We start from the raw sequence: 16,757 nt of genomic DNA, 5'->3' as shown, positions 1-16,757 counted from the left end.
TTAAGACAACTCTGAACATTTCCCATCACCTCCAATCACTGATTAAGACAACTCTGAACATTTCCCATCACCTCCAATCACTGATTAAGACAACTCTGAACATTTCCCTTCACGCCCAATCACTGATTAAGACAACTCTGAACATTTCTATCACGCCCAATCACTGATTAAGACAACTCTGAACATTTCCCTTCACGTCCAATCACTGATTAAGACAACTCTGAACATTTCCCTTCTGTCTGTCACTGATTAAGACAACTCTGAACATTTCCCATCGCGTCCAATCACTGATTAAGACAACTCTGAACATTTCCCTTCACGTCCAATCACTGATTAAGACAACTCTGAACATTTCCCATCACGTCCAATCACTGATTAAGACAACTCTGAACATTTCCTTCACGCCAATCACTGATTAAGACAACTCTGAACATTTCCCATCACGTCCAATCACTGATTAAGACAACTCTGAACATTTCCCTTCACGTCCAATCACTGATTAAGACAACTCTGAACACTTCCCATCACGTCAATCACTGATTAAGACAACTCTGAACATTTCCCTTCACGTCCAATCACTGATTAAGACAACTCTGAACATTTCCCATCGCGTCCAATCACTGATTAAGACAACTCTGAACATTTCCCTTCACGTCCAATCACTGATTAAGACAACTCTGAACATTTCCCTTCACGTCCAATCACTGATTAAGACAACTCTGAACATTTCCCTTCGCGTCCAATCACTGATTAAGACAACTCTGAACATTTCCCTTCGCGTCCAATCACTGATTAAGACAACTCTGAACATTTCCCTTCGCGTCCAATCACTGATTAAGACAACTCTGAACATTTCCCTTCGCGTCCAATCACTGATTAAGACAACTCTGAACATTTCCCTTCGCGTCCAATCACTGATTAAGACAACTCTGAACATTTCCCTTCACGTCCAATCACTGATTAAGACAACTCTGAACATTTCCCATCACCTCCAATCACTGATTAAGACAACTCTGAACATTTCCCATCACGTCCAATCACTGATTAAGACAACTCTGAACATTTCCCATCACGTCCAATCACTGATTAAGACAACTCTGAACATTTCCCTTCACGTCCAATCACTGATTAAGACAACTCTGAACATTTCCCATCGCGTCCAATCACTGATTAAGACAACTCTGAACATTTCCCATCACGTCCAATCACTGATTAAGACAACTCTGAACATTTCCCATCGCGTCCAATCACTGATTAAGACAACTCTGAACATTTCCCTTCACGTCCAATCACTGATTAAGACAACTCTGAACATTTCCCTTCACGTCCAATCACTGATTAAGACAACTCTGAACATTTCCCTTCGCGTCCAATCACTGATTAAGACAACTCTGAACATTTCCCTTCGCGTCCAATCACTGATTAAGACAACTCTGAACATTTCCCTTCGCGTCCAATCACTGATTAAGACAACTCTGAACATTTCCCTTCGCGTCCAATCACTGATTAAGACAACTCTGAACATTTCCCTTCGCGTCCAATCACTGAGGCAACGTCTTGATGTGGGAAACACAGGGTGGAGGCATTGACTGATTAACCTCGTAATGAACTCCTACAGTTGAACTGCTATCCTGAAGTAGTCAGTCATTTATCTTGTGGCCTGTTCCGCTCTGTTAAAGGAAGGGGAACGGGGAGAGCAGGGAGTCTGTCCAGGCGGCAGAGTCTCAGAAGGGACAACCTCTCCTCTCTCGTCATGACGACGTTCAGATATTTAAATCAAAACTTACAGGACTGACAGTTCAATACAAAGGGGTTATTCTGGTTGTTGTTGTTGTTGTTGTTGTTGTTGACATGGAAACCTGAACCCAGAGGAAGGAGAGATGGTCTGTCTGTTAGAGAGAGACTCACCCCCAATATTCACCACCCCTAACACACACACACACACACACACACACACACACACACACACACACACACACACACACACACACACACACACACACACACACACACACACACACACAACCATTCATTCTTATCAACAAAAGGACCATAATGCACCTGGGTTGGCCTGGTGTCTCTATAGACTACAGAGTTATATAATGTATCTGGGTTGGCCTGGTGTCTCTCTATAGACTACAGAGTTATATCATGTATCTGGGTTGGTCTGGTGTCTATAGACTACAGAGTTATATAATGTATCTGGGTTGGCCTGGTGTCTCTATAGACTACAGAGTTATATCATGTATCTGGGTTGGCCTGGTGTCTCTATAGACTACAGAGTTATATAATGTATCTGGGTTGGCCTGGTGTCTCTATAGACTACAGAGTTATATAATGTATCTGGGTTGGTCTGGTGTCTCTATAGACTACAGAGTTATATAATGTATCTGGGTTGGCCTGGTGTCTCTATAGACTACAGAGTTATATAATGTATCTGGGTTGGTCTGGTGTCTCTATAGACTACAGAGTTATATAATGTATCTGGGTTGGTCTGGTGTCTCTATAGACTACAGAGTTATATAATGTATCTGGGTTGGCCTGGTGTCTCTATAGACTACAGAGTTATATCATGTATCTGGGTTGGCCTGGTGTCTCTATAGACTACAGAGTTATATAATGTATCTGGGTTGGCCTGGTGTCTCTATAGACTACAGAGTTATATAATGTATCTGGGTTGGCCTGGTGTCTCTATAGACTACAGAGTTATATAATGTATCTGGGTTGGCCTGGTGTCTCTATAGACTACAGAGTTATATAATGTATCTGGGTTGGCCTGGTGTCTCTATAGACTACAGAGTTATATAATGTATCTGGGTTGGTCTGGTGTCTCTATAGACTACAGAGTTATATAATGTATCTGGGTTGGCCTGGTGTCTCTATAGACTACAGAGTTATATAATGTATCTGGGTTGGCCTGGTGTCTCTATAGACTACAGAGTTATATAATGTATCTGGGTTGGCCTGGTGTCTCTATAGACTACAGAGTTATATAATGTATCTGGGTTGGCCTGGTGTCTCTATAGACTACAGAGTTATATAATGTATCTGGGTTGGCCTGGTGTCTCTATAGACTACAGAGTTATATAATGTATCTGGGTTGGCCTGGTGTCTCTATAGACTACAGAGTTATATCATGTATCTGGGTTGGCCTGGTGTCTCTATAGACTACAGAGTTATATAATGTATCACATGCTGGCTTCATACTTCTGGCCTTGTCTCTATAGACTCCCAAAATAATGTGTCTGGGTTGGCACCTGTTCACTATGTAGTGCACTTTTGACAGGAGTTATATCATGTATCTGAGCCCTGGTGTCTCTATAGACTACAGAGTTATATAATGTATCTGGGTTGGCTGGTGTCTCTATAGACTACAGAGTTATATAATGAATATGGCTCTGGTCTATAGACTAGAGTTATATAATGTATAGGGCTGGCTGGTGTCTAAAGAGTGCAGAGTTATATCATGTATAGGGCTCTGGTCTCTATAGACTAGTACTATATAATGTATCTGGGTTGGCCTGGTGTCTCAGTAGTACAGAGTTATATAATGTAATAGGGCTCTGGTCTATAGTAGTCTCTATAGGGAATAGGTTATATTGTATTCTGGGTTCTGGGGCAGTATAGGGGCTACAGAGTTATATTGCATACTGATAAAGATCTCTCTATCTCACAGAGTTATAAACACTCTGATAGCAGAATCCTCATAATCCTATAAATCATCCTGCTGCCCTGTCCTCTATAGGCTCACACAGCTCACCAACAATCAACGAGGACCAGAGAAAAGCCTGGAAGAAACGTACACTACCCTGCTTCACCTGCAGTGTAGAGCCTGGTCCAGTCTGGTCCAGTCTGGCCAGTCTGGTTCTCTCTGTGTGTTTCTCTATCAGAACATCTAGTCTGGCCAGTCTAAAGTTCTCACTAAATGTGTTTATATCAGCTCTGGTCTAGTCTGGTCCAGTCTGGTTCTCTGTGTGTTTCTATCAGTAGGGAATCAGTCTGGTCTAAAGTAGTGCACTATATCAGTCTGGTCTCTGGTTCTATCTGTGTGTTTCTCTATAAGGAATAGTCTGGCTCTGGTCTATAGTGTGTTTCTATATCAGGGTCCAGGGCTCTGGTCTAGTCTAGTTCTCTATATAGTCTGGAATAGGGTCTGGTCTTTATAGTCTGGTCCAGTAAAGGTTCTCTCTGTGTGTTTTCTCTATCATAGGGTCCAGTCTGGTCTGGTTCTATCTGTAAACACTCTATCAGACTAGGGTGCAGTCTGGTTCTCATAATCGTATAATCAGTCCTGGTGCCAGTCTGGTTCTCATACTGTGTTTCTCTATCAGACTGGAAGAAACTAGTCTGGTCCTGCAGGTCTCAGTGTGTCCTCTAATCAGTCTGGTTCTGGTTCTCTCTGTGTGTTTCTCTATCAGTCTGGTCAGTCTGGTCCAGTCTGGTTCTCTCTGTGTGTTTCTCTATCAGACTGGTCTAGTCTGGTCCAGTCTGGTTCTCTCTGTGTGTTTCTCTATCAGTCTGGTCCAGTCTGGTCCAGTCTGGTTCTCTCTGTGTGTTTCTCTATCAGTCTGGTCCAGTCTGGTCCAGTCTGGTTCTCTCTGTGTGTTTCTCTATCAGTCTGGTCCAGTCTGGTTCTCTCTGTGTGTTTCTCTATCAGTCTGGTCCAGTCTGGTCCAGTCTGGTTCTCTCTGTGTGTTTCTCTATCAGTCTGGTCCAGTCTGGTCCAGTCTGGTCTTCTCTGTGTGTTTCTCTATCAGTCTGGTCCAGTCTGGTCCAGTCTGGTCCAGTCTGGTTCTCTCTGTGAATCACTGTTCATATTCACTTCAACTAACTCATAAATCACTGTTTATATTCACTTCAACTAACTCATAAATCACTGTTTATATTCACTTCAACTAACTCATAAATCCCTGTTTATATTCACTTCAACTAACTCAGAAATCACTGTTTATATTCACTTCAACTAACTCATAAATCACTGTTTATATTCCCTTCAACTAACTCATAAATCACTGTTTATATTCCCTTCAACTAACTCATAAATCACTGTTTATATTCACTTCAGTCTAACTCATAAATCACTGTTTATATTCACTTCAACTCAGACTGGTCAAATCACTATTCCTTCAACTAACTCATTCTCTGTTTATATTCACTTCAACTAACTCATAAATCACTGTTTATATTCACTTCAACTAACTCATAAATCACTGTTTATATTCACTTCAACTAACTCATAAATCACTGTTTATATTCCCTTCAACTAACTCATAAATCACTGTTTATATTCACAGTTCAACTAACTCATAAATCACTGTTTATATTGGTCCAGTCTTCAACTAACTCATAAATCACTGTTTATATTCAGTTCAACTAACTCTAAATCACTGTTTATATTCTTCAACTAACTCATAAATCACTGTTTATATTCCAGTTCAACTAACTCATAAATCACTGTTTATATTCACTTCAACTAACTCATAAATCACTGTTTATATTCACTTCAACTAACTCATAAATCACTGTTTATATTCACTTCAACTAACTCATAAATCACTGTTTATATTCACTTCAACTAACTCATAAATCACTGTTTATATTCACTTCAACTAACTCATAAATCACTGTTTATATTCACTTCAACTAACTCATAAATCACTGTTTATATTCACTTCAACTAACTCATAAATCACTGTTTATATTCACTTCAACTAACTCATAAATCACTGTTTATATTCACTTCAACTAACTCATAAATCACTGTTTATATTCACTTCAACTAACTCATAAATCACTGTTTATATTCACTTCAACTAACTCATAAATCACTGTTTATATTCACTTCAACTAACTCATAAATCACTGTTTATATTCACTTCAACTAACTCATAAATCACTGTTTATATTCACTTCAACTAACTCATAAATCACTGTTTATATTCACTTCAACTAACTCATAAATCACTGTTTATATTCACTTCAACTAACTCATAAATCACTGTTTATATTCACTTCAACTAACTCATAAATCACTGTTTATATTCACTTCAACTAACTCATAAATCACTGTTTATATTCACTTCAACTAACTCATAAATCACTGTTTATATTCACTTCAACTAACTCATAAATCACTGTTTATATTCACTTCAACTAACTCATAAATCACTGTTTATATTCCCTTCAACTAACTCATAAATCACTGTTTATATTCACTTCAACTAACTCATAAATCACTGTTTATATTCCCTTCAACTAACTCATAAATCACTGTTTATATTCCCTTCAACTAACTCATAAATCACTGTTTATATTCCTTCAACTAACTCATAAATCACTGTTTATATTCACTTCAACTGGATGTCCCGTCAGATGTTTCCTAGCAACCAATTATCTCCCCTAATTCATGTTTTATTAAAACAAAAAAATGAATGAATCAACGTGATGTCAAAGCAGGGTGACACTCTGTCTGTTTGTATCCCACAATGGCACCCTATTCCCTACATAGTGCACTACTTTGGATCAGATCCTATGGGCCATTGTCTAAAGTAGTGCACTATGTAGGGAATAGGGTAGGGTTTTTTGTTTTAAAACATTAATCGGGGAGATAATTGTGGCTAGAGAACATCTGAGGAGACATCTAGCGATCAGAATATAAACCACCAGTGTGATTTATCTGAAGGGAAGATAAACAGTGATTTATGAGATTACTCTTGTGACCCAGAGACGATGTCTTTATCTGTCGCTGTGTCACAAGCAGCACATGGACTCATTACTCTCTCGCCCCACCGTGTGTGTGGGTGTACGGTGTATGTTTGTACAGTGTGTGTGTGTGTGTGTGTGTGTGTGTGTGTGTGTTAGTGTGTGTGTGTATGTGTGTGTGTTTGTACAGTGTTGTACAGTGTGTGTGTGTGTGTGTGTGTGTGTGTGTGTGTGTGTTTGTTTTGTACAGTGTGTGTGTGTACGGTGTGTGTCGAGCCATTACTCTCTGACCCTTGACCCTAAATCACCAGGGAGACGCTGGGTGCTGATTAGTGATGCTCATCACCACGGTGACAGTGATGCTGAGGCCTTCTAACTCATCACCACGGTGACAGTGATGCTGAAGGTGAAGTATCCTCTTTCTAATCCCAACACCTTCTCTATGAACAGATTTCCCATTTGAGTGGCGGCACACACACACGCACGCACGCACGCACACACACACACACGCACGCACGCACGCACGCACGCACACACACACACACACACACACACACACACACGCACACGCACGCACGCACATTTGCACACACGCACACACGTACGTACGCACACACACACACACACACACACACACACACACACACACACACACACACACACACACACACACACTTCTGTAAATGGGACTTATAGCACTAAAAACAAACCTGTCAGAGCCTCGTCAGAAAGATAAATTCCACCACAGCCACAAATCAACCACAGCCAAACATTGCCCTCCCCCACACCCCCACCACACATTACCCCCTCCTCCCACCCCCACCACACATTACCCCCTCCCCTCCACCCCCACCACGCATCACACCCCCACCCCAGCCACACATCACCCGCCAACCCCCACCACAGACACACAGTCCCAGTCTCTATCAAACATCACCCCCCACCACAGACACAGTCCCAGTCTCTCTCAAACATCACCCCCACCACAGACACACAGTCCCAGTCTCTCTCAAACATCACCCCCCATCACCCACCACAGACACTCAGTCTCTCTCAATCACCCCCTCCCCCACCACAGACACACAGTCCCAGTCTCTCTCAAACATCACCCCCCACCACAGACACACAGTCCCAGTCTCTCTCAAACATCACCCCCATCACCCACCACAGACACACAGTCCCAGTCTCTCTCAAACATCACCCCCATCACCCACCACAGACACTCAGTCTCTCTCAATCACCCCCTCCCCCCCACAGACACACAGTCCCAGTCTCTCTCAAACATCACCCCCACCACAGACACACAGTCCCAGTCTCTCTCAAACATCACCCCCCACCACAGACACACAGTCCCAGTCTCTCTCAAACATCACCCCCCACCACAGACACACAGTCCCAGTCTCTCCACAGACACACAGTCCCAGTCTCTCTCAAACATCACCCCCCCACCACAGACACACAGTCCCAGTCTCTCTCAAAGATCACCCCCCCATCACCCAGCAGCTGACTGGACAAGCCCACGGTGTCTGGTTGTCAGTTCACAGCAGGTTGACCCCTGGTCGAACAAGGGAATCTAAAAACCCCAGAATCCCCCAGGGGAACAGTATCAGCAGTATTCCAATCAGGAAGCTGATTCCCTCCTCGGTCGAACCAGACGACCCCAAATGTCACGAGGTCAAGTGGTTCCACCAGTGAGTTGTCCAGAAGCACGTTCCGCAAATCCCTGATACATTACTGAACAGTCTGGGGAGGTCCCAAGTGGCACCCTATTCCCTATATAGTGCACTACTTTTGACCAGTGACATTTGTGACGCCACCCTGAGGCCTGCTGTCTTGCTGCTCTCAAGGTTATTGTCTGTGTTGTTACCATGGCTTTGGCTGTGTTCTCTAACGGCTCCAGACCGGACACTCATCACATTCAGAGATCCCAGTCCGATATGGTCTTTGTAATGTTCGCTGTGACCTCCACAAAGGAGAGAGAGAGTGTATTTCATGGATTGACTGGAATTTAAATGGAATTGACCCCCACCCCCACCCCCGACCCTTCTACATACTGCACAAGCTTTGAGCCCTATGGAAGCAGCCCTCCATCCTCCCTCAGTAAACACACAGTGTAGACGATTGGAGGAGTCAGTCCTATTTGAGACGGAACATCACGGCATTCTAGAATTAAATGACATTTTAAAAATGGTTCCCCTCTCCATTCTCCATTTTTCCTCTCGCGTGTTTCAAGTGGTACGGACGGACGGAGGGGGGTAAGAGGGAAAACACAAAGACCTTTTTCACTGCCTCCAGCGAGACGAGCCCTGAATGCGTCTTCCCGTACGGTCTTTGTGGATTGAGACATGTTGGCACTCGCTCCAGCCGTGGATAAGACCCAAGTCGAGCAGCAGCTTCAGTTCTGACTGAAGTGAGAAAAACAAATTATTTTTCCAAAAGCAAATCATTCAAGCACTTGACTTGGATAACCCATGTTTTCATCCAAGGGAAATTCTGTTGTTGCTCTTGCTATGGCTATGACTGAGGTAGCTATGGCCTGAGGTATGGCTGAGGTGGCTGAGGTAGCTATGGCTGAGGTAGCTATATCTGAGGTAGCTATGGCCTGAGGTAGCTATATCTGAGGTAGCTATGGCCTGAGGTAGCTATGACTGAGGTAGCTATGGCTGAGGTAGCTATGACTGAGGTAGCTATGGCCTGAGGTAGCTATGACCTGAGGTAGCTATGGCTGAGGTAGCTATGGCCTGAGGTAGCTATGACCTGAGGTGGCTATGACTGAGGTAGCTATGGCCTGAGGTAGCTATGGCCTGAGGTAGCTATGGCTGAGGTAGCTATGGCCTGAGGTAGCTATGGCTGAGGTAGCTATGGCCTGAGGTAGCTATGGCTGAGGTAGCTATGGCCTGAGGTAGCTATGGCCTGAGGTAGCTATGGCCTGAGGTAGCTATGGCTGAGGTAGCTATGGCCTGAGGTAGCTATGGCCTGAGGTAGCTATGGCTGAGGTAGCTATGGCCTGAGGTAGCTATGGCCTGAGGTAGCTATGGCTGAGGTAGCTATGGCTGAGGTAGCTATGGCTGAGGTAGATATGACTGGGTATGAATGGAGTTTTCAGCTGGTGCTGACTGTCACTACTGAAGAAAATGTATCTTTAGAAAATGAAATGAAAAATGAAAATCAAACACCAGTCAGCTCTTTTTCAAACGACTAAAAGGCGTCCTTCAACTTTTCAGCAAAGGTGGTTGGTTTCTTGTTCTTTGTTATATTTTGTTGCTATAGTTACAAACTGCAACTTACAAAGCTACATACTGTTACTTTACAACTCTGTGGGTGGGAAACGTTTCAAAGACAGTTTTTGTATTAATTGTTGAGCCAGTGAGATCAAAACGTTGACTATAAGACGTGGTAAACAACAACGGAAGTATTTCTGAGGTGAATCTTGAGAACGTTGATCTCTAAGAGACTATGTGGAGACCCAGAGGAGGAATCAGTTTGACGTGGAAAAGAGAGAGCCATAAAACAACATTGTGTTTGACAAAACAAATATAAATATCCTTTTCATTTCTTCATCCAACAATAATGAAATGTCCTTCAGTCAAGAGGCAAAGAAATACTTTCTTATATCATTCACGATAGAGTTTTCCATTAGTTTAACAACGTGCAGAAACCAGCTACGTACACAATATAATAGATCTTTATGTATAATACTATTCATTAGGTGGGTGCTTCCATTTGTCCTATTTCATACATACAAACGTATTTTGTTGCATATCCCACTCCCCCTGAGACACCGGGGTCACAGCCAGGGATCAGCCATTATTGACGGCAACCACGGAGCCCATTAGGGTTAAGTGCCATCCGAAGTTCTTCAAAGGTAAATGATTTTATTTGAATGCTTTTCTGTTTTTTGTGAAAATGTTGCCTGCTGAATGCTAACGCTAAATGCTACGCTAAATGCTACGCTAGCTATCAATACTGTTACACAAATGCTTGTTTTGCTATGGTTGAGAAGCATATTTTGAAAATCTGAGATGACAGTGTTGTTAACAAAAGGCTAAGCTTGAGAGCTAGCATATTGATTTCATTTAATTTGCGATTTTCATGAATAGTTAATGTTGCGTTATGGTAATGGGCTTGAGGCTGTAGTCACGATCCCGGATCCGGGATGGCTCGGCGCAAGAAGTTAAACACAACGGTTGTAGATGAGTTTCCGCTCTCCTGGTATTTACAGGGTTTTGTTTAACCCGTTTATTATTATCATTCTGTTGGTTATGGTTATGGTTAACGGTTGTAGATGAGTTTCCGCTCTCCTGCGCCTGACTTCTCTGCCGCCAGTAGCATCGCATTACAATGACCCCCCCAAACTCACACGTATGTTGGCCAGTTAGGTTCTACACCCCGTTGTAAAGCGGATTAATGAGCTGCATTTTAAGAAGTTATCTGGCCACTTTAGATGTTGATACACACCTTATTAAAACATATAGACATAAGGCTAATAAGGTGTGATACTAACCTGTTAAAACATATAGACCTAGGGCTAGGCTACATAAGGTGTTATCCAAAGACCACTAGGCTAAGTCAACCTTGTGATACCTATGGGCTAGGCTACATAAGGTGTGATACCCTTGTTAAAACATATAGACCTATGGGCTAGGCTACATAAGGTGTGATACTAACCTTGTTAAAACATATAGACCTATGGGCTAGGCTACATAAGGTGTGATACTAACCTTGTTAAAACATATAGACCTATGGGCTAGGCTACATAAGGTGTGATACCTAAAAACATATAGACCTATGGGCTAGGCTTGTGAAAACATTAAAACATAGACCTATGGGCTAGGCTACATGAGGTGTGATACTAACCTTATTAAAACATATAGACCTATGGGCTAGGCTACATAAGGTGTGATACTAACCTTATTAAAACATATAGACCTATGGGCTAGGCTACATGAGGTGTGATACTAACCTTATTAAAACATATAGACCTATGGGCTAGGCTACATAAGGTGTGATACTAACCTTGTTAAAACATATAGACCTATGGGCTAGGCTACATGAGGTGTGATACTAACCTTAAAAACATATAGACCTATGGGCTAGGCTACATGAGGTGTGATACTAACCTTATTAAAACATATAGACCTATGGGCTAAGTGCTACATGAGGTGTGATACTAACCTTATTAAAACATATAGACCTGTGGGCTAGGCTACATGAGGTGTGATACTAACCTTATTAAAACATATAGACCTGTGGGCTAGGCTACATGAGGTGTGATACTAACCTTATTAAAACATATAGACCTGTGGGCTAGGCTACATGAGGTGATACTAACCTTATTAAAACATATAGACCTATGGGCTAGGCTACATGAGGTGTGATACTAACCTTATTAAAACATATAGACCTGTGGGCTAGGCTACATGAGGTGTGATACTAACCTTATTAAAACATATAGATAGACCTGTGGGCTAGCTACATGAGGTGTGATACTAACCTTATTAAAACATATAGATAGACCTGTGGGCTAGGCTACATGAGGTGTGATACTAACCTTATTAAAACATATAGACCTATGGGCTAGGCTACATGAGGTGTGATACTAACCCATATTAAAACATATAGACCTGTGGGCTAGGCTACATGAGGTGTGATACTAACCTTATTAAAACATAGATAGACCTATGGGCTAGGCTACATGAGGTGTGATTACTAACCTTATTAAAACATATAGACCTATGGGCTAGGCTACATGAGTGTGATACTAACCTTATCAAAACATATAGACCTATGGGCTAGGCTACATGAGGTGTGATACTAACCTTATTAAAACATATAGACCTATGGGCTAGGCTACATGAGGTGTGATACTAACCTTATTAAAACATATAGACCTATGGGCTAGGCTACATGAGGTGTGATACTAACCTTATTAAAACATATAGACCTATGGGCTAGGCTACATGAGGTGTGATACTAACCTTATTAAAACATATAGACCTGTGGGCTAGGCTACATGAGGTGTGATACTAACCTTATTAAAACATATAGACCTATGGGCTAGGCTACATGAGGTGTGATACTAACCTTATTAAAACATATAGACCTGTGGGCTAGGCTACATGAGGTGTGATACTAACCTTATTAAAACATATAGACCTGTGGGCTAGGCTACATGAGGTGTGATACTAACCTTATTAAAACATATAGACCTATGGGCTAGGTACATGAGCTGATTACTGACCTTATTAAAACATATAGACCTATGGGCTAGGCTACATGAGGTGTGATACTAACCTTATTAAAACATATAGACCTATGGGCTAGGCTACATGAGGTGTGATACTAACCTTATTAAAACATATAGACCTGTGGGCTAGGCTACATGAGGTGTGATACTAACCTTATTAAAACATATAGACCTGTGGGCTAGGCTACATGAGGTGATACTAACCTTATTAAAACATATAGACCTATGGGCGAGGCTACATGAGGTGTGATAATAACCTTATTAAAACATATAGACTATGGGCTAGGCTACCATGAGGTGTGATACTAACCTTATTAAAACATATAGGACTATTTCTAGGCTAAAGGTGATACTAACCTTATTAAAACATATAGGCCTATGGGCTAGGCTACATGAGGTGTGATACTAACTTTATTAAAACATATAGACCTATGGGCTAGGCTACATGGTGTGATACTAACCTTATTAAAACATATAGACCTATGGGCCAGGCTACATAAGGTGTGATACTAACCTTATTAAAAACATATAGGCCTATGGGCTAGGTGAATGAGGTGTGATACTAACCTTATTAAAACATATAGACCTGTGGCTAGGCTACATAAGGTGTGATATTAACCTTATTAAAACATATAGGCCTATAGGCTAAAACATGAATGATACTAACCTTATTAAAACATATAATGACTATGGGCTTCAGTACAAGAGGTGTGATACTAACCTTATTAAAACATATAGGACTATGGGCTAGGCTAAATGAGGTGTGATACTAACCTTATTAAAACATATAGGCCTGTGGGCTAGGCTACATGAGGTGTGATTACTGACCTTATTAAAACATATAGACCTATGGGCTAGGCTACATGAGGTGTGATACTAACCTTATTAAAACATATAGGCCTATGGGCTAGGCTACATGAGGTGTGATACTAACCTTATTAAAACATATAGACCTATGGGCTAGGCTACATGAGGTGTGATACTAACCTTATTAAAACATATAGACCTATGGGCTAGGCTACATGAGGTGTGATACTAACCTTATTAAAACATATAGACCTATGGGCTAGGCTACATGAGGTGTGATACTAACCTTATTAAAACATATAGACCTATGGGCTTGAGGCTAGCATAAGGTGTGATACTAACCTTATTAAAACATATAGGCCTATGGGCTAGAATAGTTACATGAGGTGTGATACTAACCTTATTAAAACATATAGACCTGTGGGCTAGGCTACATAAGGTGTGATACTAACCTTATTAAAACATATAGGCCTATAGGCTAGACTACATGAGGTGTGATACTAACCTTATTAAAACATATAGGACTATGGGCTAGGCTACATGAGGTGTGATACTAACCTTATTAAAACATATAGGACTATGGGCTAGGCTACATGAGGTGTGATACTAACCTTATTAAAACATATAGACCTATGGGCTAGGCTACATGAGTGTGATACTAACCTTATTAAAACATATAGACCTATGGGCTAGGCTACATGAGGTGTGATACTAACCTTATTAAAACATATAGACCTGTGGGCTAGGCTACATGAGTGTGATACTAACCTTATTAAAACATATAGATAGACCTGTGGGCTAGGCTACATGAGGTGTGATACTAACCTTATTAAAACATATAGATAGACCTATGGGCTAGGCTACATGAGGTGTGATTACTGACCTTATTAAAACATATAGACCTATGGGCTAGGCTACATGAGGTGTGATACTAACCTTATTAAAACATATAGACCTATGGGCTAGGCTACATGAGGTGTGATACTAACCTTATTAAAACATATAGACCTGTGGGCTAGGCTACATGAGGTGTGATACTAACCTTATTAAAACATATAGACCTGTGGGCTAGGCTACATGAGGTGTGATACTAACCTTATTAAAACATATAGACCTATGGGCTAGGCTACATGAGGTGTGATAATAACCTTATTAAAACATATAGGACTATGGGCTAGGCTACATGAGGTGTGATACTAACCTTATTAAAACATATAGACCTATGGGCTAGGCTACATGAGGTGATACTAACCTTATTAAAACATATAGACCTATGGGCTAGGCTACATGAGGTGTGATACTAACCTTATTAAAACATATAGACCTATGGGCTAGGCTACATGAGGTGTGATACTAACCTTATTAAAACATATAGACCTATGGGCGAGGCTACATAAGGTGTGATACTAACCTCATTAAAACATATAGACCTATGGGCTAGGCTACATGAGGTGTGATACTAACCTTATTAAAACATATAGACCTGTGGGCTAGGCTACATAAGGTGTGATATTAACCTTATTAAAACATATAGGCCTATAGGCTAGACTACATGAGGTGTGATACTAACCTTATTAAAACATATAGGACTATGGGCTAGGCTACATGAGGTGTGATACTAACCTTATTAAAACATATAGGACTATGGGCTAGGCTACATGAGGTGTGATACTAACCTTATTAAAAACATATAGGCCTGTGGGCTAGGCTACATGAGGTGTGATTACTAACCTTATTAAAACATATAGACCTATGGGCTAGGCTACATGAGGTGTGATACTAACCTTATTAAAACATATAGGCCTATGGGCTAGGCTACATGAGGTGTGATACTAACCTTATTAAAACATATAGACCTATGGGCTAGGCTACATGAGGTGTGATACTAACCTTATTAAAACATATAGACCTATGGGCTAGGCTACATGAGGTGATACTAACCTTATTAAAACATATAGACCTATGGGCGAGGCTACATGAGGTGTGATACTAACCTTATTAAAACATATAGGCCTATGGGCTAGGCTACATGAGGTGTGATACTAACCTTATTAAAACATATAGACCTGTGGGCTAGGCTACATAAGGTGTGATACTAACCTTATTAAAACATATAGGCCTATAGGCTAGACTACATGAGGTGTGATACTAACCTTATTAAAACATATAGACCTATGGGCTAGGCTACATGAGGTGTGATACTAACCTTATTAAAACATATAGGACTATGGGCTAGGCTACATGAGGTGTGATACTAACCTTATTAAAACATATAGACCTGTGGGCTAGGCTACATGAGGTGTGATACTAACCTTATTAAAACATATAGACCTATGGGCTAGGCTACATGAGGTGTGATACTAACCTTATTAAAACATATAGGCCTATGGGCTAGGCTACATGAGGTGTGATACTAACCTTATTAAAACATATAGAACTATGGGCTAGGCTACATGAGGTGTGATACTAACCTTATTAAAACACATAGGCCTATGGGCTAGGCTACATGAGGTGTGATACTAACCTTATTAAAACATATAGACCTATGGGCTAGGCTACATGAGGTGTGATACTAACCTTATTAAAACATATAGACCTATGGGCTAGGCTACATGAGGTGTGATACTAACCTTATTAAAACATATAGACCTATGGGCTAGGCTACATGAGGTGTGATACTAACCTTATTAAAACATATAGACCTATGGGCTAGGCTACATGAGGTGTGATACTAACCTTATTAAAACATATAGACCTATGGGCTAGGCTACATGAGGTGTGATACTAACCTTATTAAAACATATAGACCTATGGGCTAGGCTACATAAGGTGTGATACTAAGATTGTTAAAACATATAGACCTGTGGGCTAGGCTACATGAGGTGTGATACTAACCTTATTAAAACATATAGACCTATGGGCTAGGCTACATAAGGTGTGATACTAAGATTGTTAAAACATATAGACCTGTGGGCTAGGCTACATGAGGTGTGATACTAAC

General features: G+C 41.1%; 1 long non-coding RNA gene across 1 annotated transcript; it reads right to left on the bottom strand.

Moving 5' to 3' along the window:
* Positions 1 to 14,269: 14,269 nt before the first annotated feature.
* Positions 14,270 to 16,546, bottom strand: LOC127921788 (uncharacterized). The gene is made up of 3 exons (XR_008109559.1): positions 15,963 to 16,546; positions 15,327 to 15,432; positions 14,270 to 14,367 (listed from the first exon to the last, which is right to left on the bottom strand). It is a non-coding gene; the product is annotated as an uncharacterized LOC127921788 (long non-coding RNA).
* Between the last annotated feature and the right edge of the window lie 211 nt (positions 16,547 to 16,757).

Source organism: Oncorhynchus keta, unplaced genomic scaffold (assembly GCF_023373465.1).
Source record: "Oncorhynchus keta strain PuntledgeMale-10-30-2019 unplaced genomic scaffold, Oket_V2 Un_contig_23544_pilon_pilon, whole genome shotgun sequence".
NCBI classification, from domain to species: Eukaryota; Metazoa; Chordata; class Actinopteri; order Salmoniformes; family Salmonidae; genus Oncorhynchus; species Oncorhynchus keta.
Note: the sequence above shows the minus strand (reverse complement) of the source record. Positions and strands in the feature narration are given on the sequence as shown.